Below are 22,327 nucleotides of genomic sequence, written 5' to 3'. Positions count from 1 at the left end.
AAATGTATAATTTTAGTAAGCACAGACTATATTATACAAACTAACTAATAAATTAGTAAGTCATTAAATAAATAAAATATTATAATCCAAGCACATAAAATTAATATACAAAAAACATAACAAAGAATAACAATTTTCATTTCTGTGATAAATTTATTTTCTAAAACGTTTATTACATAAAATGTATTCAATTTGAATGTACAAATTGTAATATAATAAAAATAATAATTTATTACACACAGTTACAAAATATGTAAGTATATTATAATATCTTCCTACACCTTGTCCACACCCTATTCGTGCTTATACAGTAGCCAATGGTATATATAACATAATATTGTGTCTACGGATAATGTAAGGTATCTATTTTTATACTGGATTCTCAAAATTGTAAATGTGGCACTTAGTCACAGTGCCTGACCAATATATTTTCACAATATATTAATTCTGTTTTGGTCGTTTTGCTTTAGTCCGAGGACTATCGTTGGTGCACTACACAATATTATGGATTACTGCGACAGTATATAATGCGAGTCTCGTCTTTGTGCCTTCGTAACGAAAACCGGTCGTGGTCGTCGACAGCTACCACTGGACGGTCGTAAAAAATATTACAATATTATATTATTATACGATTATCATTGTATAATATAATGTGGAACGAACACCGCCGTCGACGACCGTTCACCCGACTCCACCGCGAAACATACGATGCTCACAGATAATGTTCGCGCGTACCTACCATACCTATGACCTATCTATGTGCGCCGCGGTCAATCGATCGGACGATTCAATTTTATATATTATACATCATCATGGCATTCGATAGTCGACCGACGCGTTTGTATATCATTGTGTATTTTATCGTCCAACCGTCTGTCGGTCTCCCGTCGGTGAGATCCACGAAACGCGACACTATTGTGCGGAATACCATATATTATTATTGTTATTATTACAACTGGACGCGCATACGCCTGCTAGCTAGAACTGATCATGGACCCTAACCGTGATTGCCCGCGGTCGTTGCAATATACCACTGTTGTTTCTTTTCCTTTGCTCCGTGATTCCAATTTCACTCGTAACGCATAAATATATTATAGAGTTTTGTGTCGATCTCGTGTCGCTGTGTTTGATGATAATTGATAATTCTTCTTAAGTCGCGAGAGGAATAACAATATTTTAATACAGCAGTGTTTTGCAAACTGAAGCATATATATCTATATAGCTATATACACAATATTATTAAAATATACACACGACGTTAAGCTTAGTTATAAGTTATTATATTTTATATACCTAATATTGTATTATTGTATAGTATACGGGCACATGGACAGAAATCGGTAGCCGTCTTAAGATTACAACGTTTCGTTCAATTAGGCTTAGTGAAAGCATAAGGCAGAACATGTGAAGTTATATATATATATATATATATTAATTATACTAAAACAATATCGAACACGAAAGTCTCTTCATGTATGTATATTATAATTTATAAACATTCATTTCAACTTACTTAAATATCGTTTAAGTATTTAATATTTGCTTATTATAAATGTATATATTACTTAAATTAATAATATATTATATATACGTCATGTTTATCTAAAAAATATTGTTTCAATAATTGATTTGTGCGTCATTTGCAACGTATGAATTTGACGTTTAATATAATGTAGGTAGGTACCTACCTATAACATAAGTGATGTACCCAAATAATATACTATATAATAATAAGTGTTTATAGTATTAATTAATTAATATTGACGGTTTTTACGGTTCAGATATCTTGTCTCGTCATTATTATTGATATTAAAATCTTCGCCGGAGATTACCCAGTAATGTTGATGGATTAGTTGATAGTAAAGTTTTCTTCTTGTTGTGTACAAAACTATGGAGAAACACCGCGCGTACTTGTACTTCAAACACACGTGCCAAACGAACTATAATCCTCCTCAGACCTTTGTTTTAGCTCACTCTGTCTTTGTCTCTCTCTCTCTCTCTCTCTCTCTCTCCTCCCTCTATATATTTATCTATCTCTATCTTATTTATATAAACCCACGCGCGTTATAGTACTGCGTTTAATGAGATAAGGTAAAATTCATGGCTTGTGTTTCAAACTTTGTTTTTCGGAAGTAGTGTATAAATATATATATATTCATTATGACTGATATACGTATGATTTAAATAGTTAGGCATGTGTCGTATACAGTTTTTATTAAAATTTACTGAAGTGGGTCATTAAAAACTTTTCACGTATACGCAGCACGTATGCGCTGTAAATTAAATAATATTATTTAGTAAAGAATTATCTATTTGCAATTCATGTTTCGAAAAGAGCACCTAAAATTATAAATCAAAGGCTTATTAATGATTATATATTTTTTTTAAATAATAAGATAACCGTGAAGATTATATATACAGTATAAAATAAATTTATATTATAATATAATATAGACCTACACAGTATTAACACTTTCTAGGCACAAATAGGTTTAAAATGATCGAAAATCACCGAAATAAATCAAAACAAACGATTGTGAACCACTGCAGTGGTATTTTATTACGCGTCGGGGGAAGTCAGTAAATATCTAGAAATGTGTAGTCGGATTTGCTCCTCTGTGGACTAATGAATATGCAATTGCTGATAAAACAAAAGACACGACAACTGAAATACCTACCGCTCCAGGTATGTTGATTCTATGCGTATATGCGTATATAGATGTACAGTATACACATATACATATAAGTATATAACAATATAATATAATATAGTATTAGGAATAGACGATAAAAGTTTACTGCGTCATCGGAACAGACTAATAAAAAATGTGGTTTGATGGGGTGAAGAGATATCATCATCGAGTACCAACGAATAACAGTTGGGGGGGGGGAGATAATAGGAATAAGAATGGATCACTTCGTGATAGAATGTTATAAAAAAAAAAAACCACAAATGGTATCCAAATGTCGCTATTTAAATCTGATTAAAATTGGTGAGAGCGTTGTATTAAAAATAATTATAATAAATACAAACCGTTAAATGAATAGTTTTATGTTCAAAGATTATACTATAATATATTTTATTACGAATAATATTTTACTAGAAAATTGACCAATTATTAGGTATCCTTTATGTGTATTCGTATCTACACCTACGTTGTCATAATTCATTTCATTAATGTGGATGGTTTTATAAAGATATTCTATACTTCTATATACATTCTGATCATATTGTACTGTTAGATATTATTCATTCCAACTTCATGATGATCGTCTTCGATTTGAAAGAGATTTTTATCGATTAAATCTTATTACTGTGACTTCGTGATCTGCATATTTTATTATAATATACTTCGAAAGTGAAACAACGGTACTTATTGAATTATATCCCATTTATATTAGACCAGTTGAAATTGTCCAAACTTCCTATACATAAGTCAGCGATTATAGCCCAATCTCCAATAGCATTTTAGCGTCATATATGTATTAAGCATCGTATGACAGGTACTATATACAGTATACTTATACAGTATGATGATGTCGCACCCATATGTGTTGTCACCGTCTTATGAACATAAAATATAGAACATTTGCGTTCAGCGGAATTTATTTAATGTTGTTAACTTTATTAGAGTTCATTTACTTATTATCAAACTTAAAAGTTAGGACATCTCGTAGGTTTTTATTGATATTTTAATTTTTAAATGACTTATAGTTATGAAAAATATTAAAACTTTAAAATGTTTGTAACTCACTTTAAAATAAAAATATCAAGTCTACGTGATACCCTAGATTAGTGTTTCTTAACCTATGGGTTATGATCCAACATAGGAAACCATCTTTATAATAATATATAAATAAACCTAGGCATTTTTTTTTAGTGGGGGTCGTGTACTCTACAGACAGTAAACTTGTGGGTCATCATAACAAAAAGGTTGGAAAACACTGACCTAGATAATATTCTTACCTTTAAGTTTGATAATAGGTAAATTTACTCCTCTAATATTAATAGCATACAATTGATTCCGCTAAACGCAAATTTGCTATATTTTACGTTCGTAAGACGGTCCTATTAATGCAGTAATGCAGTATACGTAAACTAAAGAACAAATCTAAAAAGCTTAAAATGTTTGAAAGTTAAATAAACAATAATAACTAATAAGCAACACTCCATAACTTTGTGAGGATAAAGGGAAGAAGAAAAAAATAAAATAAAAACGATTTAATAGTATTGTATTTATAAAAAAATGTATATTTTATTAATGTACTTGATTAAATATAAACTCTAAAATGAAAAGTTTGACGTTAGTTATTTGATATTTTATTAATTTTAATACTATGAAGCATATAATAGTTACTTATAAAGTTTATAATAATATAAATGCTCAAATCCTTTGTTTGGACATTACAATTAGGTATTAGATTATTGCAAGTACTAACTATTTCATATTATAGATATTTTTCAAACGTTCCTAATAATTATAAAACATTTTTATTTTCAATGCATATAGATTTATTTAATAATAATTAAATAATTGCTAAAACTGTACATTTTAAAATGTCCATAACTTACTTTTAAATTTAAACATTAATAAAAGCTTCCGGGATGCCTTAAATAATTTTAATAATCTTACCTTTAAATTTTATAATAGCTCAATTAATTAACTCTAATGTTAAAAGTAATAAATAAAATAGATTATTGTAAAAGAATTTTTTTTTTTTAAACAAACGCCACACCGGACATGACGAAAACATCAATCTCTGCTGTTTGAAAATTTGACTTATGTAACTCACAGAGTTAGTGAAACTATCTTGAGTTCCTTAAAGCTAAAAAATGTCTTATAAAAATAGAATTTTTAAAAGTTCTAAATTGTATATTAAAATGTTGAAAACTATTTTTAGTCTTACTCTTGCTTTCATAACCTTTATTAATGCGATAGGGTACTTATCTAAATCCTGCATAATATTACGCTTATTATTTTGTATACATATATACGTATAAATTCTGCTCCAGCTCTTTGGTCTTTGGCTAAAACTACTAAAAAATTGATTAACAATGCTATAGATTTAATTTAAGAATATTAAGAATATTAATATTAATATTTAAGAATATAAAAATATTGATTTGACTTACATTAAAAATAATTGAGTTTTTTACGTAATCTATTTTAAAATTAGAAAATGCTTCACTCTTCATTTTTATTAAATTAATTGCAGATAATTGCAAATATCAAATATCAAATTTCTCAAAACAAATAGTTATAACTGAGAATTAAATAAAAACTAAAAAAAGATTTTAAGATTATGCGATAATAATTAAAGGTGAAAATACAAACGAAAAATTGATATATTACCTAGATAATTCACATAATTTAAGTTCCAATAATAGCATGTGATTACCGAAGATTCCGTAAACACACAAACATATTATGATCGAACAGATCTTTCATTTTTGAAAATGTAATGTATACGGTATACCACATAATTATATTTTATATTTAAATAATAGTTTAAAATTGTTCTTTATTGATTATATCATCAATATTTTATTGTATATTTTTTATATTTATATTGTATAATTTAGTATATCTTAAGAAAGTTAAATTAATATTTTATATTGCATTTAAATACTTGCAATAATATTATTGTTTGCCTACAGTAAAATAATTAAATATTATTAAAAATGGCCGCTATAGTGCTATAAAATGTCGTAACTCTTGATGTAATTGTTTTATCTTATTTTCATTTTTATTTTCTTATTTTTCTCGTTTATTTATACTATCAGGCATGATAAAATGTTATATCCAAAAAGCTATTATCTACATATAAATTCTTGTGTAACTATTAGGCATTGAGTCAGTTCATATATCTGAAATATACGTCAAATTTACTTTAAAAATAAATAAAAAAAACACTTTCGTCGTTTACATTAATACATTTTTCCCCCTAGCTTTTTTCTAACAAATGATTGTTTTATTTAGTTGACTATATTTTTCTCTAAGTTTAAATTTAGTTTTCTTTTAATTATCTGAAGTTTTGTTTAAAAAATATCGTTATATTTTGTAAAAATATTAACGACTATTATTTTATCGTAGGCATATTAAAAAAAAAAAACTGGTTTTGCAAAATTATATTTGACAGACGAGTTCTCGTATTAATAAAAATATGTACAAGTCTAGACGTACATATCCAAAGTCATAATATAATATACACTAATGCGTACGTGCTCAATGGAAGTTTACAGATTCATTTGTGCCGTTAAGAAACGACATAAAATTCGGTATTAATGTTTAGTAAAGAAACTTTGCTGCGTGTACAATAGTATTACAAAATATAATGTTAAATCACCAAACAACATCATTTATTTTTAGTAAAGAATAACTCAATAATTTGTCGTATTTATAAATGTTTTTCTATGGATACAGTTTCTTTGCAAATGTAACTCAACACCGCCGAATTCAGGTAGTAAAAGTTTATTCTCGACATAAATTTATAAACAGTTTATTGATATTATTTTGAAGCCATTACCTACTTAGTACTTAGTAAAGCATTTCATTTATCAATTTCACTCTTTAACTTGATTTACAGTGATGTAAATTATAGTAATTTAAAAAAAAAATCTATTTTATATCTAATTTTATTGTATTACTCAAATTATTATAATGATGAAATAACAATAAACATTATCTTTAGACTTAATATTTTTTTTTAATTACCTACTCGTATTTTGATTAACTGTTTTGAAAAATTAAACAATGATACTATTTGTATGTATAAATAGTAAACACAACTACAAATTACGATGAATTTTATTTATGAGAAAAAAAAATGTAATCACTAATCATTCAATTTTCAACAGAAAATTTTCGAACAATAATACAAATTAGATGATGATAATTTAGAAATATATTTTAAGGTAATAAATAAAAATGAATTTATTTTAAAATAAAGTATTTTTTCTGTCTTTTTGAAATTTAATCCTAAAAAATTCGAGTTATGTTACGAGTATAATATTATTTTTTAAACTTCATAGAGATGCCTGCCCACGTTATGTATTTATATCATTATCATGTATGTCTTTAAAAAAATAAATTGTAAAATTCTTCGTGCATCTTTATTTATTTCCTTTTGATACTGTGTTTTGCGATGCAAGATTTATAATACTATATGTCCGTATCTATTTGAAACGCTAATTAAATATTAATTTTATAATTTATTAGTCTAATCGACGGAGCTTGTCAACCAGATTTACCAGATATAAATTCAAGTTAAACAGAAGCGTTCTATAGTTAGTTTTATTTATTTGTTAGTAACGGTAATTATTTAGAACTCAAAGTAAACACAAGACCGTGAATATCTAGAATGATTATTATATCTGTTTTGATAACTAAAAATAATTTGGCTTTGATCGAATTTGCTGAAATAATATAATTATATAATATATAATATAACTATAATTTAATACGTGTTTCATAATGTTATAATTAGGGCCCGAATTTTAATGCACTAGAAATCATTGAAAAATACTCTAAAAAAAAGCTAAAAATGGCTTATAAATTTGACTTGCGACTAGCGACGATGGATGTTTTAGAGCGGCTTCCTTACCTTTAAAATTCTTGAAATCGTTTCAATGGCAGTATAACCATAATTCTTTTTAAAACAATTTCTAATTTTTTCTTTATTGCTTCTCCATTATTGCTTGCAGTATTATTTAAAATCCAACTTTTGGAATTATTTACGATACTAACTACCTCAACATACTATATATTATACACATATATTGTACAAATATGCATTAAAAACAAAAAAATGACCGAAAATGCTAAAATATGTTCTAAAAATGAAAAAAATATTGAAATATGCAAAAAAATGCAAAATAAAAATTTCAACTTTGAAGTTTTTATTACATTAATCAAATTATAAACTTGGAAAGCATTGTCTAAGATTAACTAAAAAAAAGATGCATTTTGCATTGAATCCAGGCCCAAGTTATAGCATTCAAAATAATATTTCAATACTTTTTCATTATAATTACATACTAATCGTTCATAATATTACTTGATAAATGCAAGTCAAATTGAAACTATAATGCATAATAATTAAAGAAAATAATAATGTGGACAATACAATTGATTATAAATTATAATCAATAAATAAATGATATTTATAATTATCGAACAAATATATTCTATTACAATTATTGATATTTATTGTGTAGTACTTATGTACTTCATGCAAATATTATTTTATACATTTTCATACAATATACTCTTTAAAACGTTTTATTTTGGATAAATATACTTCAACAACTTTTTATAATATTGCTTGTCATTCAGTTCAATGGAGGTTCATAATACCATTTAAATTCAAATGTATTAGTAATTAGTGTATTACAGTAGCAATAATATTTTGTTCATGTTTTTCCACGTGATACAAAAATATATTAATATTAATATTCATGTACATTATTTAGTGACGTGAATAAACATTATGACTAAAACTAAGAGATCAAGTTACAACGTAGGACGATTGTTTGTAAGATAAAAAAAAACACGGAATGTTTTTTAACATAAATTAATTACTTCATGAATTCAGTTTAAGATAACTTAATAGTTAAATTTCTAGATTTAATTAATATTTTATAGTTTGTTAAATACATTTTTTTTACAACATGTTATTTGAACTAAGAACGTTATGGCATCCAAGAAATCATAGTGACGATAATTTTTGGGAAAGGCGTGTATTATGCTATAAACTTAACCATATAGAATTTATTTTTATACATTAAAATAGTAAAACAGTAAAAACTAAATAAATAAATAAACAAAATAATTTGATATTACGGAAATAAAACATCCATCTCATTAAAAGATGTTATGACACATCTACGGATAATCTAAGTATCATGAAAACGAAACGAGAATCTATTACAACAAATTATACAACGGATAAGGCATGACAGAACGTGTAGATTATAATATGTTTGTATTTAGTTGCACGGTGACGAACAATTCAAATATATATTTTCATTATGCATTCGACATACATTGCAATCTGAAATAAAACCAGTATACCTAATATAATGTATATTCTTTAGTTGTAAGTATCTATCTATAATCTATTCTTCGATTGTCGATCAAGAACTGAACTACCATTACCTACGTTATGATTTTCGAATGTAGGTATGTATGTGGCGTGTAATATGGTTAAAAGTATAAATTAAGCAAAATACCTAATATTCGATGTTTAATTATTATCGTTCATTTGTATTGTATAAAAAAGTTTCTGGTGTTGTACATTTTTGATATTTGAGTCTGAATAAACTGCAGCACACGCATACTTTTTTATACGTAAAATTATTAAAAAAAGTTCAATATTTTAATTAAAATCAGATAAATAAATGTTTGTTGTTTTATCTGTAGTAAAAAAAATGTATCTTTATGTATTATACTCGTATATTTATATTAAGTATATATATGTCATTACTCTGTATAATGTATAATAATATATATATATATATATATATACAGTCGTAAAACATCCGTGTATAAATAATACGAATTATTCCGATAAAAAAAATTCCAAAAACGTAAAAAAGTTTAAACAAAAATGTTTACCTTTTTGGGTTATTAGTTTCGAGGATATTACAATTTTACTACTATATGCCATGGTTTCTAGTGGCCACGTTCAAATGTTTACGTTCCAATATTCCAAATAATATATAATATACGCATTCAAGGTACTAGCTGGCGTTGTTATTATTACACAACCAGAAGCTGCAGAGATAAAAAATTCTAAATCGTTTATTTTTGCTCGTTTTATTTTTACTCGGGTACATTCAATCTTAAATATACAAATCAAAAGTACTATACACTATACAGTATATGTTTAAGTATGTCTTATGATTCCTATAATAAATAAATTATAATACGATCTTTATCATTTATCAATATTATTTTTACAATAGTAGTCAATGTTTATTCTCCATAATATTCTATAATATATAAGTAAAAACCAAATACCTATTTAAACATCAATTATTGGGCATTTATTATAAAATAGTATTTATAATCATATTTTTCTTCCAATATTAAAAATATACAAAAATATTTTAAATATTAAAATTGTACATTTTATTTATTTATATATGCAATTATGATACAGATTGTTTGATACTTAAGTATTCTTGTATATAAGTATTTATGACACTTATAATATTAATAATGAATAGGCAATTAAAACGTTCATGATAATTTGTATATTATATTTTAATTTGAAGTTATTATAGTTCTGAATTATTATTAAAATTAACGTTTTACAATATTTTATTACAATTAAATTAAATTGTAATTAATTTCAAATTTAATATTTCCCATTTATTAAAATATTATACAGAACAATATTCTTTGTGATACTTTTACAAATTAATAATAGTCTGATAATTTCTTATATTGATAATATAGAGGAAAATTATAGACATTGGAGGACAATATATTTTGTTTTTCAAAAAAAAAATAAAATAAAATAAACTCTGGAAAAATAATAATATATTATTATCTCATAATTTAAGTAAAATGCCTATGACCACAGTTTAATATTTTAATAACATAAATGTACCATTGCTATCTAGTTTTTTAAATCTAGTTAAAAATTTGAAATATTAAAATTAAATTATTTAAATACTAATTGAAAATTATGAAAATTAAAAGGACCAGTGACATATTACATTATTTTTCTAAAATACCAATGATAAATTTTATAGAATTTAAAAGTAGTATAGAAGAGGTTAGTAAGATTAATTTTGAATTTAATGAACATCGTGAGACGCGAGTGGTGTATGTTTCGTACGACTAGGCTTCCACCATCACGAAACGATTGTCACGAGACGCTAAGCCAATCGATCAACACAATCGTCAACCGGTTGCATGAGTTGCGTTAGACGTTATATGTATATAATATTATGTAATCGTGCCATTAGCGTATCTACGGGGGAAACGCGTCACACGCTAGTCAAATTACAGTGGTCTGTCCGTTTCATCGTGTGCGAAAGGCTTATGTTTTTTGTAATTTAAATTTTTACCCGAAAACCTAATAAACATTATAACATAAAACCTATGAAATTCATTAATAAAAAAAAAAAATAAAATTCCGATTGAAACGTATCGTCTAATTTTTACTATAGCTTGGATAGTAGTTATTTACAGTCTTTATTGTCTTATCCGCTATGCCTATGTATCATCGGGTCATAATATAGTGTTGGTAGCAGTCGTCTTCAGACATTTTTGAAATCAAATTATACAACTAATAACCATCTCTCTGTGTCTGAGTGTATGTGTGTGTGTGTGTGTGTGTGTGTGTGTGTGTGTGTGTGTGTTTCCTCGTGTCTCCTCTCCTATCACTGTTTCGCTTGAAGTTCCGCTCTTCCGTCGTAATCAATCCAATTGGTATTCCACGGGCCACGTCGAGCAAAATAATTTCGTTATACCTATACTTAGTATACGCCACCGCAACGATGGACCAACTAAGTCCGACTAAAAGCACGCGTTCTTCACCCTCGCTGCAACTCCTGTATTACACAAAAAGCATGAATGTCTATAGGTACGTATAGTCGTTAATCGGAGTAATTGCGAACCCTTTGGCTTGCGGTGCAGTGTTGGAAATTTGGATTCCGAAAACTCGAGACCGCGTTACCCGTTTACGCGCTACTGAGTTCTTTAACGCGAGTTTGACGTGCTCTCCGACCGCCACCACCGCCACAAAGGATCACAGAACTCGTCTCGTGGCAAGTATGGCGAAAGAAAAATATCGTCTTTAATGGTGACCGCGACCACAACACGGCTAGCGTGTATTATATTATTATTATTGTTACATATAGCGACAGTGATCTTTGTCAGAAAATACTTTGTTCCGGCTTTTCGTTGACCGTGCCGCATAATCGCCTGTATAGACGATGCATCACCACCACCACATTAATAGTTTTCAAAGACTGAAAGACGCACAAATATTTAGTGAACTTCGGTAAACGATTGCCTTTGATAAACTTATAAAACAACCAATTTATTTAATATTATACATTTATATACCTATATAGATGTATGGAGTTTTCAATAAAAGTGCACCTAAGAAATTAAAATGTTATATACACATAATGTACACCACGTATACATAATAATATAATCAAACATAATATGTGTAATGGTGAGTACAAAATATTGTATTCAAATTCGTATTTAATTATACTAATTATTTTATAAATATGTGTATCATCTGAACATTTTAAACTACTATTATTGTTGACTAACAATCGTATAACAATCATATCGTTTATATAAAATGTATAGTAACAGCAGAATAAAAATTGAGGAAAAATATAAGTATATAATTCGCACACTGCTGTACTGATAGGTGTCGAGTGTACCTTGTCACCGAAGAATGTAATAGTATTGTATACTATATATATTGAATTTAAATTCAATGATAAATCATTGCATACGTAAAGCGTTTTTGATTGACCAAAGTCTATCAGTCCATTTTAGTATGTTTCATGGTAATACATTTTTTGATATTGCTATTAAAGTAATTTATTTTATTATTACTAATATGTTAGATTGATTTTTTTATCAAATGTATTGCATTTATCACTTTATAATTATATTAATTATTTATATAATTAATTACTGTTATCAACATTAGGCAAAGCTTGAAATCGAAATACAATTTTCCAGTTTTAATTTCAATTTCTTTTATCGATATAAGTTTTTCTAATTTAAATTTTTTATTTTTGAACAATATTGATTTAATCTTTTTTTGATTTATTATAGTTAGATTTTAAATATCTTTTAATTTCGATTTAAAATATCACATTCACAATTTTACGATTTTATTTTTGTTTTCTACCCATGAGTCATATAATATGCAGGATCATCATCGTTTACACGATTCATATAAACTTGTCGTCACACGTGGATGTGAAGCTGTTTTAAAAAAACTAAATTACATACTGACTAACAACTTGAACAAACGGTTATTGTTTAATTTTAATTTTGAATAACATTTTTCCAAATTTTAAATCGATTTTTTATTTTATTATAATTTATCCATTGATTTTTTTTTATATTATAAACCATTTGCGATATCATAAATGAGTTTTAATGATTTTTATTGATATTTAAAATAAACTTTTAAATTTATTTCAAGCACTATTTGAATATAATAGCGTCTTACCGAAGACTGATGTGAATTATGAATATAGATTCGTGGTATAAATAAAAAATAGTTTGAAATTAATAAAATTAATGTTATGAAAATGCCATTGAGTATTTATGTATATAAAATATAATGATTAAAGTAATATTTTCAAATACCCGCAAATATCAATTCATGAATTACAACAAAATAACTAAAATTGTTATTATTTGTTAAAATATCTAATTTTGTCCAAATTCGAAGTTTGAATTCTCATTGAAAAAATTATACCTATGTATGTATCTTTAATATTTTTAAATAGCTTTAACAACAACTTATGAGAAACTTTATATTTCATTTTCAAGCTTTTTAGCCAAGTGAGCATTTTTATATTGACAATAATTTGATTAAAATAGAAACTGATAATTTGGAAAATTTTACGTGTCTATAAATAGCTTAAATAAAGTCAAAATATTTTAAAAAGTATTCAATGTATAGAAAATGCTAGTTAAAATTTGATGGAAATTGCATTAAATTTAAATTAAAAAAATTGATTTTATTGTAGAATATATCAGTGTTTAAATTTATCAATAATTAATGAATAATGATACTATGAACCAATAGTAAATGTTAATAACATTATATTATGTTTAATGTTTTAGAAAAAAACTATTAGTTTTAACGTCTAAACTAACTGATGTTATTGAATTTAACTAAAAAATGGAATCAATGTAAATAATAATGAAATATGTCATGCAAACAATAATTTTTGTTACTTGTTTTCCAACATCAGTATATAACATGGAAATATAGATTTTTATTTTCTCAAATATTTACTGGTGCCATCCGTTATACGTGTTATATAATATTATAATGTCTTCTCTAGACATCGTATCACATATGTTATACAATATCGAATATTAAAAATAAAAAATCGCTAGGTTGTGTGTGTGTGTGCGTGAGAGAGAGAGCAATATGTATATTATTCTACGATAGCGGGTTCTTAGAAAAAAAAGAAATGAATGATAACTTCCTTCGACTTCTAGAGTTCTAGACATCTGAGATAAAACGATGTAAGCAATGTCTCATCATCACAAACCGGAACTAACTTTATACGATAAGAGTAGACTTTTCGTCCGGGGTATGTGTCCTGAAAACGTGTATATAGTAAAAAGCGCGTACATCAAAGTCATTGCTGCGGCGAATATCATGATATATAAAATATTATAATATCTCACAAGGTTAAGGTACCTATATGAAATATTCTCTTGTCGATACTTTATGGTTTAATACTTACAAATATAGTATTATATAGTATCATAATTCTGTATATAGATTGGCTGCCGGCAATGCAACCCATAGTTACGGCTCGATCGCTCTCCCCCTAAACGGCTTCATTACATATCATATATAAACGTTTCGGTTTCTATTATATTTTAACAATAATAAAAAAAATGTATTGTATAATATAATATTAAGTGTATAACAACATGCCTCTTCGTGTACCTATTACGAATATAAACTGTACCATATATTATACACGTGACACGCGTTTCTATATCCGAGTATCGGGCACGAATTCTTTTCTCAGTATTATGATAAAAATCTCTCCAAAGAATAAAAACGGAAACTGTTGGTGAGAAATTTCAGAAGGTCCGTGTCTTTAAAAGGTGTAAGTAAGGTTCCACAAAAGGTTTCACTGTAGTAATACTTTAAAATTGTCTACTGTTATTTTTTTTTTTTTTTATGTTACTGTAAGTTATAGTGTAAGTGTAATATGTCTTATGCGTATTGCGTTACTAAGATTTTACTGTATCCAAAAGTATATAATATACAGCGCTGCAGCTATAACAATAATATTTGTACATTTTTGGAGCGTTTGGTGTTGGAAATGGTATATTATACAAAAAATCATTTTTTTCATTTTGAAATTTTGTGTTTTAAATTAATGTGTTAATTATTTATTTTACCGAGAGGAGCAGCACAAACAACGCAGTCAATTTGAACAAATTAAATTAGAATATTCTTTGATGTGAGCGATCGTTTCCCCGTTGCGTTCTATTTTAAAATATTTATTAATTTTCACCGGTTATCCACCGCCGTGTTTTAATTTTTAATTTTGTGTTCAGTATCTGCACAATATACTACATAACATAATACCTACTGATTTAAAAAAAATATGTATATAAATATAAAAAAACCTATTGTACATAAAGTATACATTTACACGGGTGTACTATATATAGAGAATTCAGAGTGATTCATAATGCATGCTTACTCTATTTTTATTATTAAACTACGCAGCTATTTAAAATATGAAATTTCGTGAAAACTGCAATTGATCTGAATCAATAATAAGCTAATAGTCTCAAACACGATTTAGAATTTTAGTGACCCACGATTGGTTCGATGAAATGTTGAGTCAATCGATCAATTATTAACCAGCATAAATATACTTTAGTGGTTTAACGTATGCCTAATATTTATACGCAAAATAATCATGGCATAAGGTATAATTATAATTATAATTCTCTTAACTGTTCACTATGATATAAAAAGTTCGACTAAATAGTGTTTGTATCAAAAATAATGACAACATCTACACTAAATATTGTTTTCAATCTTGACTCTTTTAAAATATACTAGAAAACTGTTGCTACATTTTAAACTACAGTTAAGTATATTATGTATATTAATTAATCACATTATTATAGAATATTAGATTAATCTTTTGAATTGTTTTATCTTTTATGTTATATTATACTAGTAAATTTAATAAAAGAGTTTCTTATTAATCAAGTTAACTTTTATTTTTCATATCTCAAAATATTATTAAACAAATGTATTAATAACATTTGATAATCATAAATCATAATTTAGTATAAACCAAAAAGTATATAGATATAATATATAATCGTATGAAGTCATCATGAGTATCATCTAACAATTGTTCTCGTCGTTATTCATCCGAGTTCATCGCAATAACAACACAACCTCTTTCTTAACTTGAGATAGTCTATTTAAAGCAGAGCTCTAGATCAGTGGTCTTCAACCGGTGGGTCGCGACCCATTTTTGGGTTGCGTTAACTTTAAAATTGGGTCGCGAGAAGTCTTCTTTTTAAAATAAAAATTAAATTTATAAAATTATATAAGGTAAAAAAATATTTTTTAGTTATTACACTAAGAAAATTAATAAATGAAAATACAGTTTAAAAAATGTTGTATTGTATTTAGTTTTAATAGTACTACTGCAAAGCATTAAGCAATGTTTGGGTAACTCAATCAATAATAATTATATAATACTCATTAATGAAAGGTTGATAATTATTTGAAACCATTTAGGTACGTTTAGGTGTAATGTGAAACCTATACTATTTTTCTATACGGTATAAGACACATTTGTATGAAATTTAGATTAATGAATTGTCAATGATGAATTTAAAGATTTTTGGTGACTGTGATGTGAGCTAAAATAGATTGAGGTTTTTATAATATAGAGGTGGACATAAGTATATGATTAAATTATAAAATTAAAATTAAAAAATTAAAATATTAAAATTATTTAGCTTATATACAACACTTGTTGACCTCATATAAAAACGGTAGCTTATCCATTTATTTTGGAATAACAAAATTAGTTATAACTTTATAAGTGATAAAAGTCACCGATTTGGATGACATCTAAACAGGAATATATAATAAAAACACAAAAACGTGTGTAAACACGTATAATGACGAACAATATACAACAATAACAGTTACAATGGAGCATCACTCATAACGACTTTTGGATGTAGGTGAAGCACAAGACATTTTATTCAAAGTGCAAGCATACACGTTCATTACGAATGCTTAATTGATCGGCCGGTAACTAACCTAAGAACATAAATATGTAATTATAATTGTTTAATATTATTTATTATAATTATCGTTAGTATCATTGATATTGTTATTACATATCTGTATATGCATAATGTAAATTGTATGTATAGCTAAATTTTTTATAGGTATACCTATTATAACAATCAATTTATACGAATACAATTTTTTGAAATTACAACTCAAAAAATTGTAAAATATAATGAATAAGATATACATAATAACGACTTTGTTAATATCTGTATATCTGTATGCATGTGTGTGTTTTTGTTTACGGTATGAATAGCACTGCATCAAATTCATTAAGTATTTACATTATTTACAACATAATTACTGTGGGCGTGAGCAGTCATCAATAATGGTCGACTTAACCTGACTAATAATAAATCGTTCGGCGAATGAATTGTGTGCACATGTATGATATATTATATTATATAAATATAGGATATAAAAAAAAAATGGGATTTCTATGTTATCGTACAACAACATGGTAATAGACTAATAAATATTATTCACAAATATAAATATAATAAGAATAATAACCTTGTACTTATGGCTAAACAATAATCATAACAAATCCCATCAATATACAATATAATTATATAGATAATATAATAATAACAATAAATGTTGAAAAACGATAACCACGGGTTCCCACATACAAAAAGTACGCAGTTTATTTCCATAGCCAAAGTTGTTGCCTAACCGGTCATGTCTGTATCCGATTGCCGCTGATGTCGGACATATACACCGTACCCGGAAACAATAGTTTCATTTCAACATTAGTGAAATTTTTTTTTACGTAATTCACCTTGTACGGTCTTCAATACAAATATATCACCATCACCTGTATCGTTACTGCTCACCGCCTGCGCCTGTACCGCTAACCGTCATAGCGCAGTCGTCCAAAATGCGTTTTTAAAAACGCTAATCTGGACACAGCTGTGTTCGGAAAACGTGCGTGATTGTAACCAGCCAGTCAGCATTTGGATTTTGCACTGTTTTGTTTTTCCGAAAACCATTGTACCTACTATATTAAATGCATATTAGACATAAATTTTAATATTTTTTCGGGAAATAAGATTTAGATTTAACATTTTATAAGTCAGATTTATGTTGTTTGTTTGTAATTTGAAAGTATGTTTTATGCTTTAAACTTATTAAGTAATTACATCAATTGTTTTAAAACTATAAATACTTTACACATCCATTATAAATTATTGTGTTCTACTTATTAAGTTATATACTTCCATATTAATACTTTTTTTTCCAACTATAATAGTATAATATATATTTATTTTATTCATATTATATTTTTATAATTTAAATAATATTGTAAGTGTATCATAATAAATTTTTACAAATTGTAAAACTACAGCAATATTTATTACAGTGGTATATATTTGTTACCAGTTATTTTTTTATATATGATTATCATAGCATATTTTCTTTAAAATTTAAAATATTTAAAATATGAAAATGATTCGTAAAATTTAATATTTTATTTTAGAACATTCGTATTACAACTTAATTCAATTAGAAAATATTACCAATGATTTAAGTGATTATGAATGTTATTTTGACATTTTCTCGACAGGTATTGTAAATATTGATAGGCAGTTTGGTAGGTATAGTTTTTACAATCAAATCCATATGATTGTTTGATTTAACGATGGTCGAAGAAAAGTCAATAAATATGTGTTTACGCACCGTCGCGGAACTGTCGAAATCATCTTTAGTGGGCCGCGTGACACTTGCAAACGTGTGCTTGATAGCGCAACTAAGAACAAAATCTATTTTCTATTATGCGTTGCGGATACTTGAAGATAGGGCATAACAACTACACATGAATTAGGCGCTCTTAGCGAGGAAAAGAAGTGATTATTATTCTTAATCTTCAACACGAATAACAATAAATGTATGAAAAAGTTACTTACACCTGGAAACAAAACATAAACATCATGGGGGGAGGGTAGGAATGTATGATCATACCAAATAATACAGGTACACAATGAGTTGAACAAACTATTGCAAATAATAGCCTAACACCATCACAGCGCGTGGACTGTAGTATTTCATTTACATCAGAAATTTAAAATAACATAATATAATGTGGGTCTTATCTGATATAAGTGATATAGCGGTGGCGACAAGACGGCAGATGACGCCTGGATTACGGCGACGAATGACATTGATCCCGATCCGTCCCATTTCTTTGGCGAAGAACGAAATGTCTCCTAAGTGGTTAAGTACTTAATTTAAATATACGAGTAAAAATAATGCCATTCGACTTTATATGTGAATACCGACTGGTTTTTTTTTACTTTTAGTCGTTGTTCGAGTATATATATATATATATATATATCTGTCTGTATTATACAAATGCTTATGTTTAAAGTTTTGTCTCAGAAATAAAAAAAATCATTGATTTTCTCGTACATTCAAAACATATAGACTTGCGAAAATCTTAATCGCATATGCAGCGCGTAAACCTTCTGTTGCACCCGAGTGCGCGCCTTTGATAGCATTTATAGAATACCGTATGAATATATTACTGAATAATAAAATAGCAATAACATTATTATTATTATTAATATTATTCACATATTGTCTGGATCATGACTAAATCATCATCGGAGTAATAACGGCGTCGGTTGTGGCGGTGCCAATCTCGATCAAACGCAGATTGACTTTTGTACATTGGCTCGGCATAAAGCGTTACGTAACATTGCAAACCGATGGCGTTACGGCGTGGCGCCAACGGAACGTCGTCACGACACACGACACACGTCGGAACGCGGTGTAATATACGAGTGCGAAGCATGATGTGTACAAAGGTAACTGCAGACGAGTCGATGTCACCCGGAATATGCGGGCGCGCGGTAACGGAACTGCACAGTATAGTAACGCACGTTGTAACGGCCGTCGAAGACGACGAACGCGTATTGCACTCGCAGTGCTTGCGACCACGAGCAAGCGACAAAAGCGGCGGCACACACTTCAATATATTATAATGATTTATCACAATAATAGAACGTGCGCTATTTTGATTGGTCATAATCGAGTAGTCTCGTTGGTGATCATGTCAACATTTGTAATATCGTTAACGCTAAATTGTCTACAATAAAATATGCATATTAATAACACGCGTGTAATTTTTAATTGAATGTTTTTTTTTTTAAATTATGTGTGTGTGTCTGTTTATTTTTACAAACAGTCATTCGACTGAGATGTTGTTAGCTCAAAATAAACTATGCGGTTTCGAAGAGCTCATGTTTTGTAATGATTATTACTGCGTGTACGATATTTTGTAGACACAGCACACGCGCGTTAAATTAAAAACTACGCGTCGTCCCGGTTTCCGGCCATGTGTATCACGTCGGTTTTTTCGCCACGAACTCGTGGTCCGAAACAAGACGGCTGATCGCAATCGGAGTCGCACCTACGCAATGTGGCGACGTCTGTCGGGCCGGTATAGCAGCCGATCCGCGGTGCGAAATAATTTGGTATTTTGCTATTCCGAAGAATTCATCTATGCAACTACGCACGTAACATATAATATCAGTACCTACGTGATTTTTATTTTACTGATGTCATGTCAATCAATTCCGTCGGTCAATCGTTTTTGCAAATCCAGCAGCTCCCTTTACGAATTATTTTGACAGATAAATAAAATAATATATAATGCATAGTTGTGCATAGCGCAGTGACACTAACTAACCAATAATTTCTGTTCATGATTTGTGTTCTGTTTATTTTTTTTAATAAATGTTCACTCCGTCGTCGATCCTCAACACTGTGATCTACGTTAACCGAAATATGTACGATATGTTAACGTGATTCGTGGTTACATTTTCATTTATAATCAATTTTTAAGTTTTTTTATAGCGTCTACTTTCAATCAGAACCATTTCATATAAGCTATTCTCCACGTCATCAAAACACGAAGAACGATTCTATTATCTCATGCGAACTATAGCCACTAATTAATTTTGCCGCCTAAGCTACCACCAAGTATAATCCGACTGAACTCAACGTTACATGTGTCTTCACCACTCTTCACTCAATAAACTGTACTTTGAAATTCTGAATAAATGTAGTGTCAACGTTTTGGAATCAATTTGAAAAGTATTTTGAATTACTCCACATTGAAAAATACGTCTAAACCTACAACTCACCGGTACCATATTTCCAAATATGTAATAATTAAAAAAAAATTATAATATCATATAGGTAGCTTTAATTTTATTTGGAGATAGCAGTTTGTGTTTGAGAGAAGGGGTTCAACAATTAATTGTTCATAATCAAATGATTTATTCAATTCTAATACCCGATTGTCTTATAATATTAACAAATAATGATACGAATTTAAAACGTCTACGTTTAAGAAAGTTAAGTAAAAAAATAAGGTAGGGTACATTGGCGGAAATCAGGGGGGGAGGCTTGAGGGGCTTAACCCCCCCCACCAAGCCCCCTCAAACATTCTTGCAAACATAAAAATTTTGTAGTTTCATTTTCATAAATTATATTCTTAAAAAATAAGAAATATAACACATAATAATTTTTATATTATAAATTTGTTTATATAATATTTTATACGAAAATTAAAATTATAAGTTGGAACACTGTCCTATAGTCCTATTTTTTATCGTCTGTCAAATAAAACAAAATATATAAAATTATATTAATTTGAAAATACAATATAGAGAGTGATTCTTTTATTATAAAACACTCATTATTTCGGGTAACCCGTATCACTCGACTCTGCGCAACTAAACTTTAAATACTTATAACTCATTAACTACTCGCCTTAAATTTGATTTTTATGTATCAAAATACTTAAGAAATTATTCTGCTTTGGAATATGAAAATAAAACTCTATGTTTTCATTCAAAAAAGTAAAAATCTTAAAAAAAATATAAGGATAAAAAATATTTAAAAATATAATTTTTTAATAAAAACGTTTTTTTTTTAACAACTTGAAACAATGTAAAAAAATATTTTTAAAAACATGAATATTTTTTGAAATAATGCATGAATGTTTTATGATAAAAGAACCACTGAATAATTTTTCACAGTTAAAAAAATAGTTATTTTTCGCTAGATTTTCATTTAGAGTGGTAGATTACCGAAACTTGAGAACGGGTTTTGTTATTTGGGGTCTTGTTAGATTCATTCAGTCTAGGAGAAGTGCTGTGAAGATTTTCAGAACTTTATATTCAATCGTTAACTCACTACAAAGCTATAAAGCTGAAAAACATAA

The sequence above is a fragment of the Rhopalosiphum maidis genome, chromosome 2, assembly GCF_003676215.2.
Source record: "Rhopalosiphum maidis isolate BTI-1 chromosome 2, ASM367621v3, whole genome shotgun sequence".
NCBI classification, from domain to species: Eukaryota; Metazoa; Arthropoda; class Insecta; order Hemiptera; family Aphididae; genus Rhopalosiphum; species Rhopalosiphum maidis.
Note: the sequence above shows the minus strand (reverse complement) of the source record.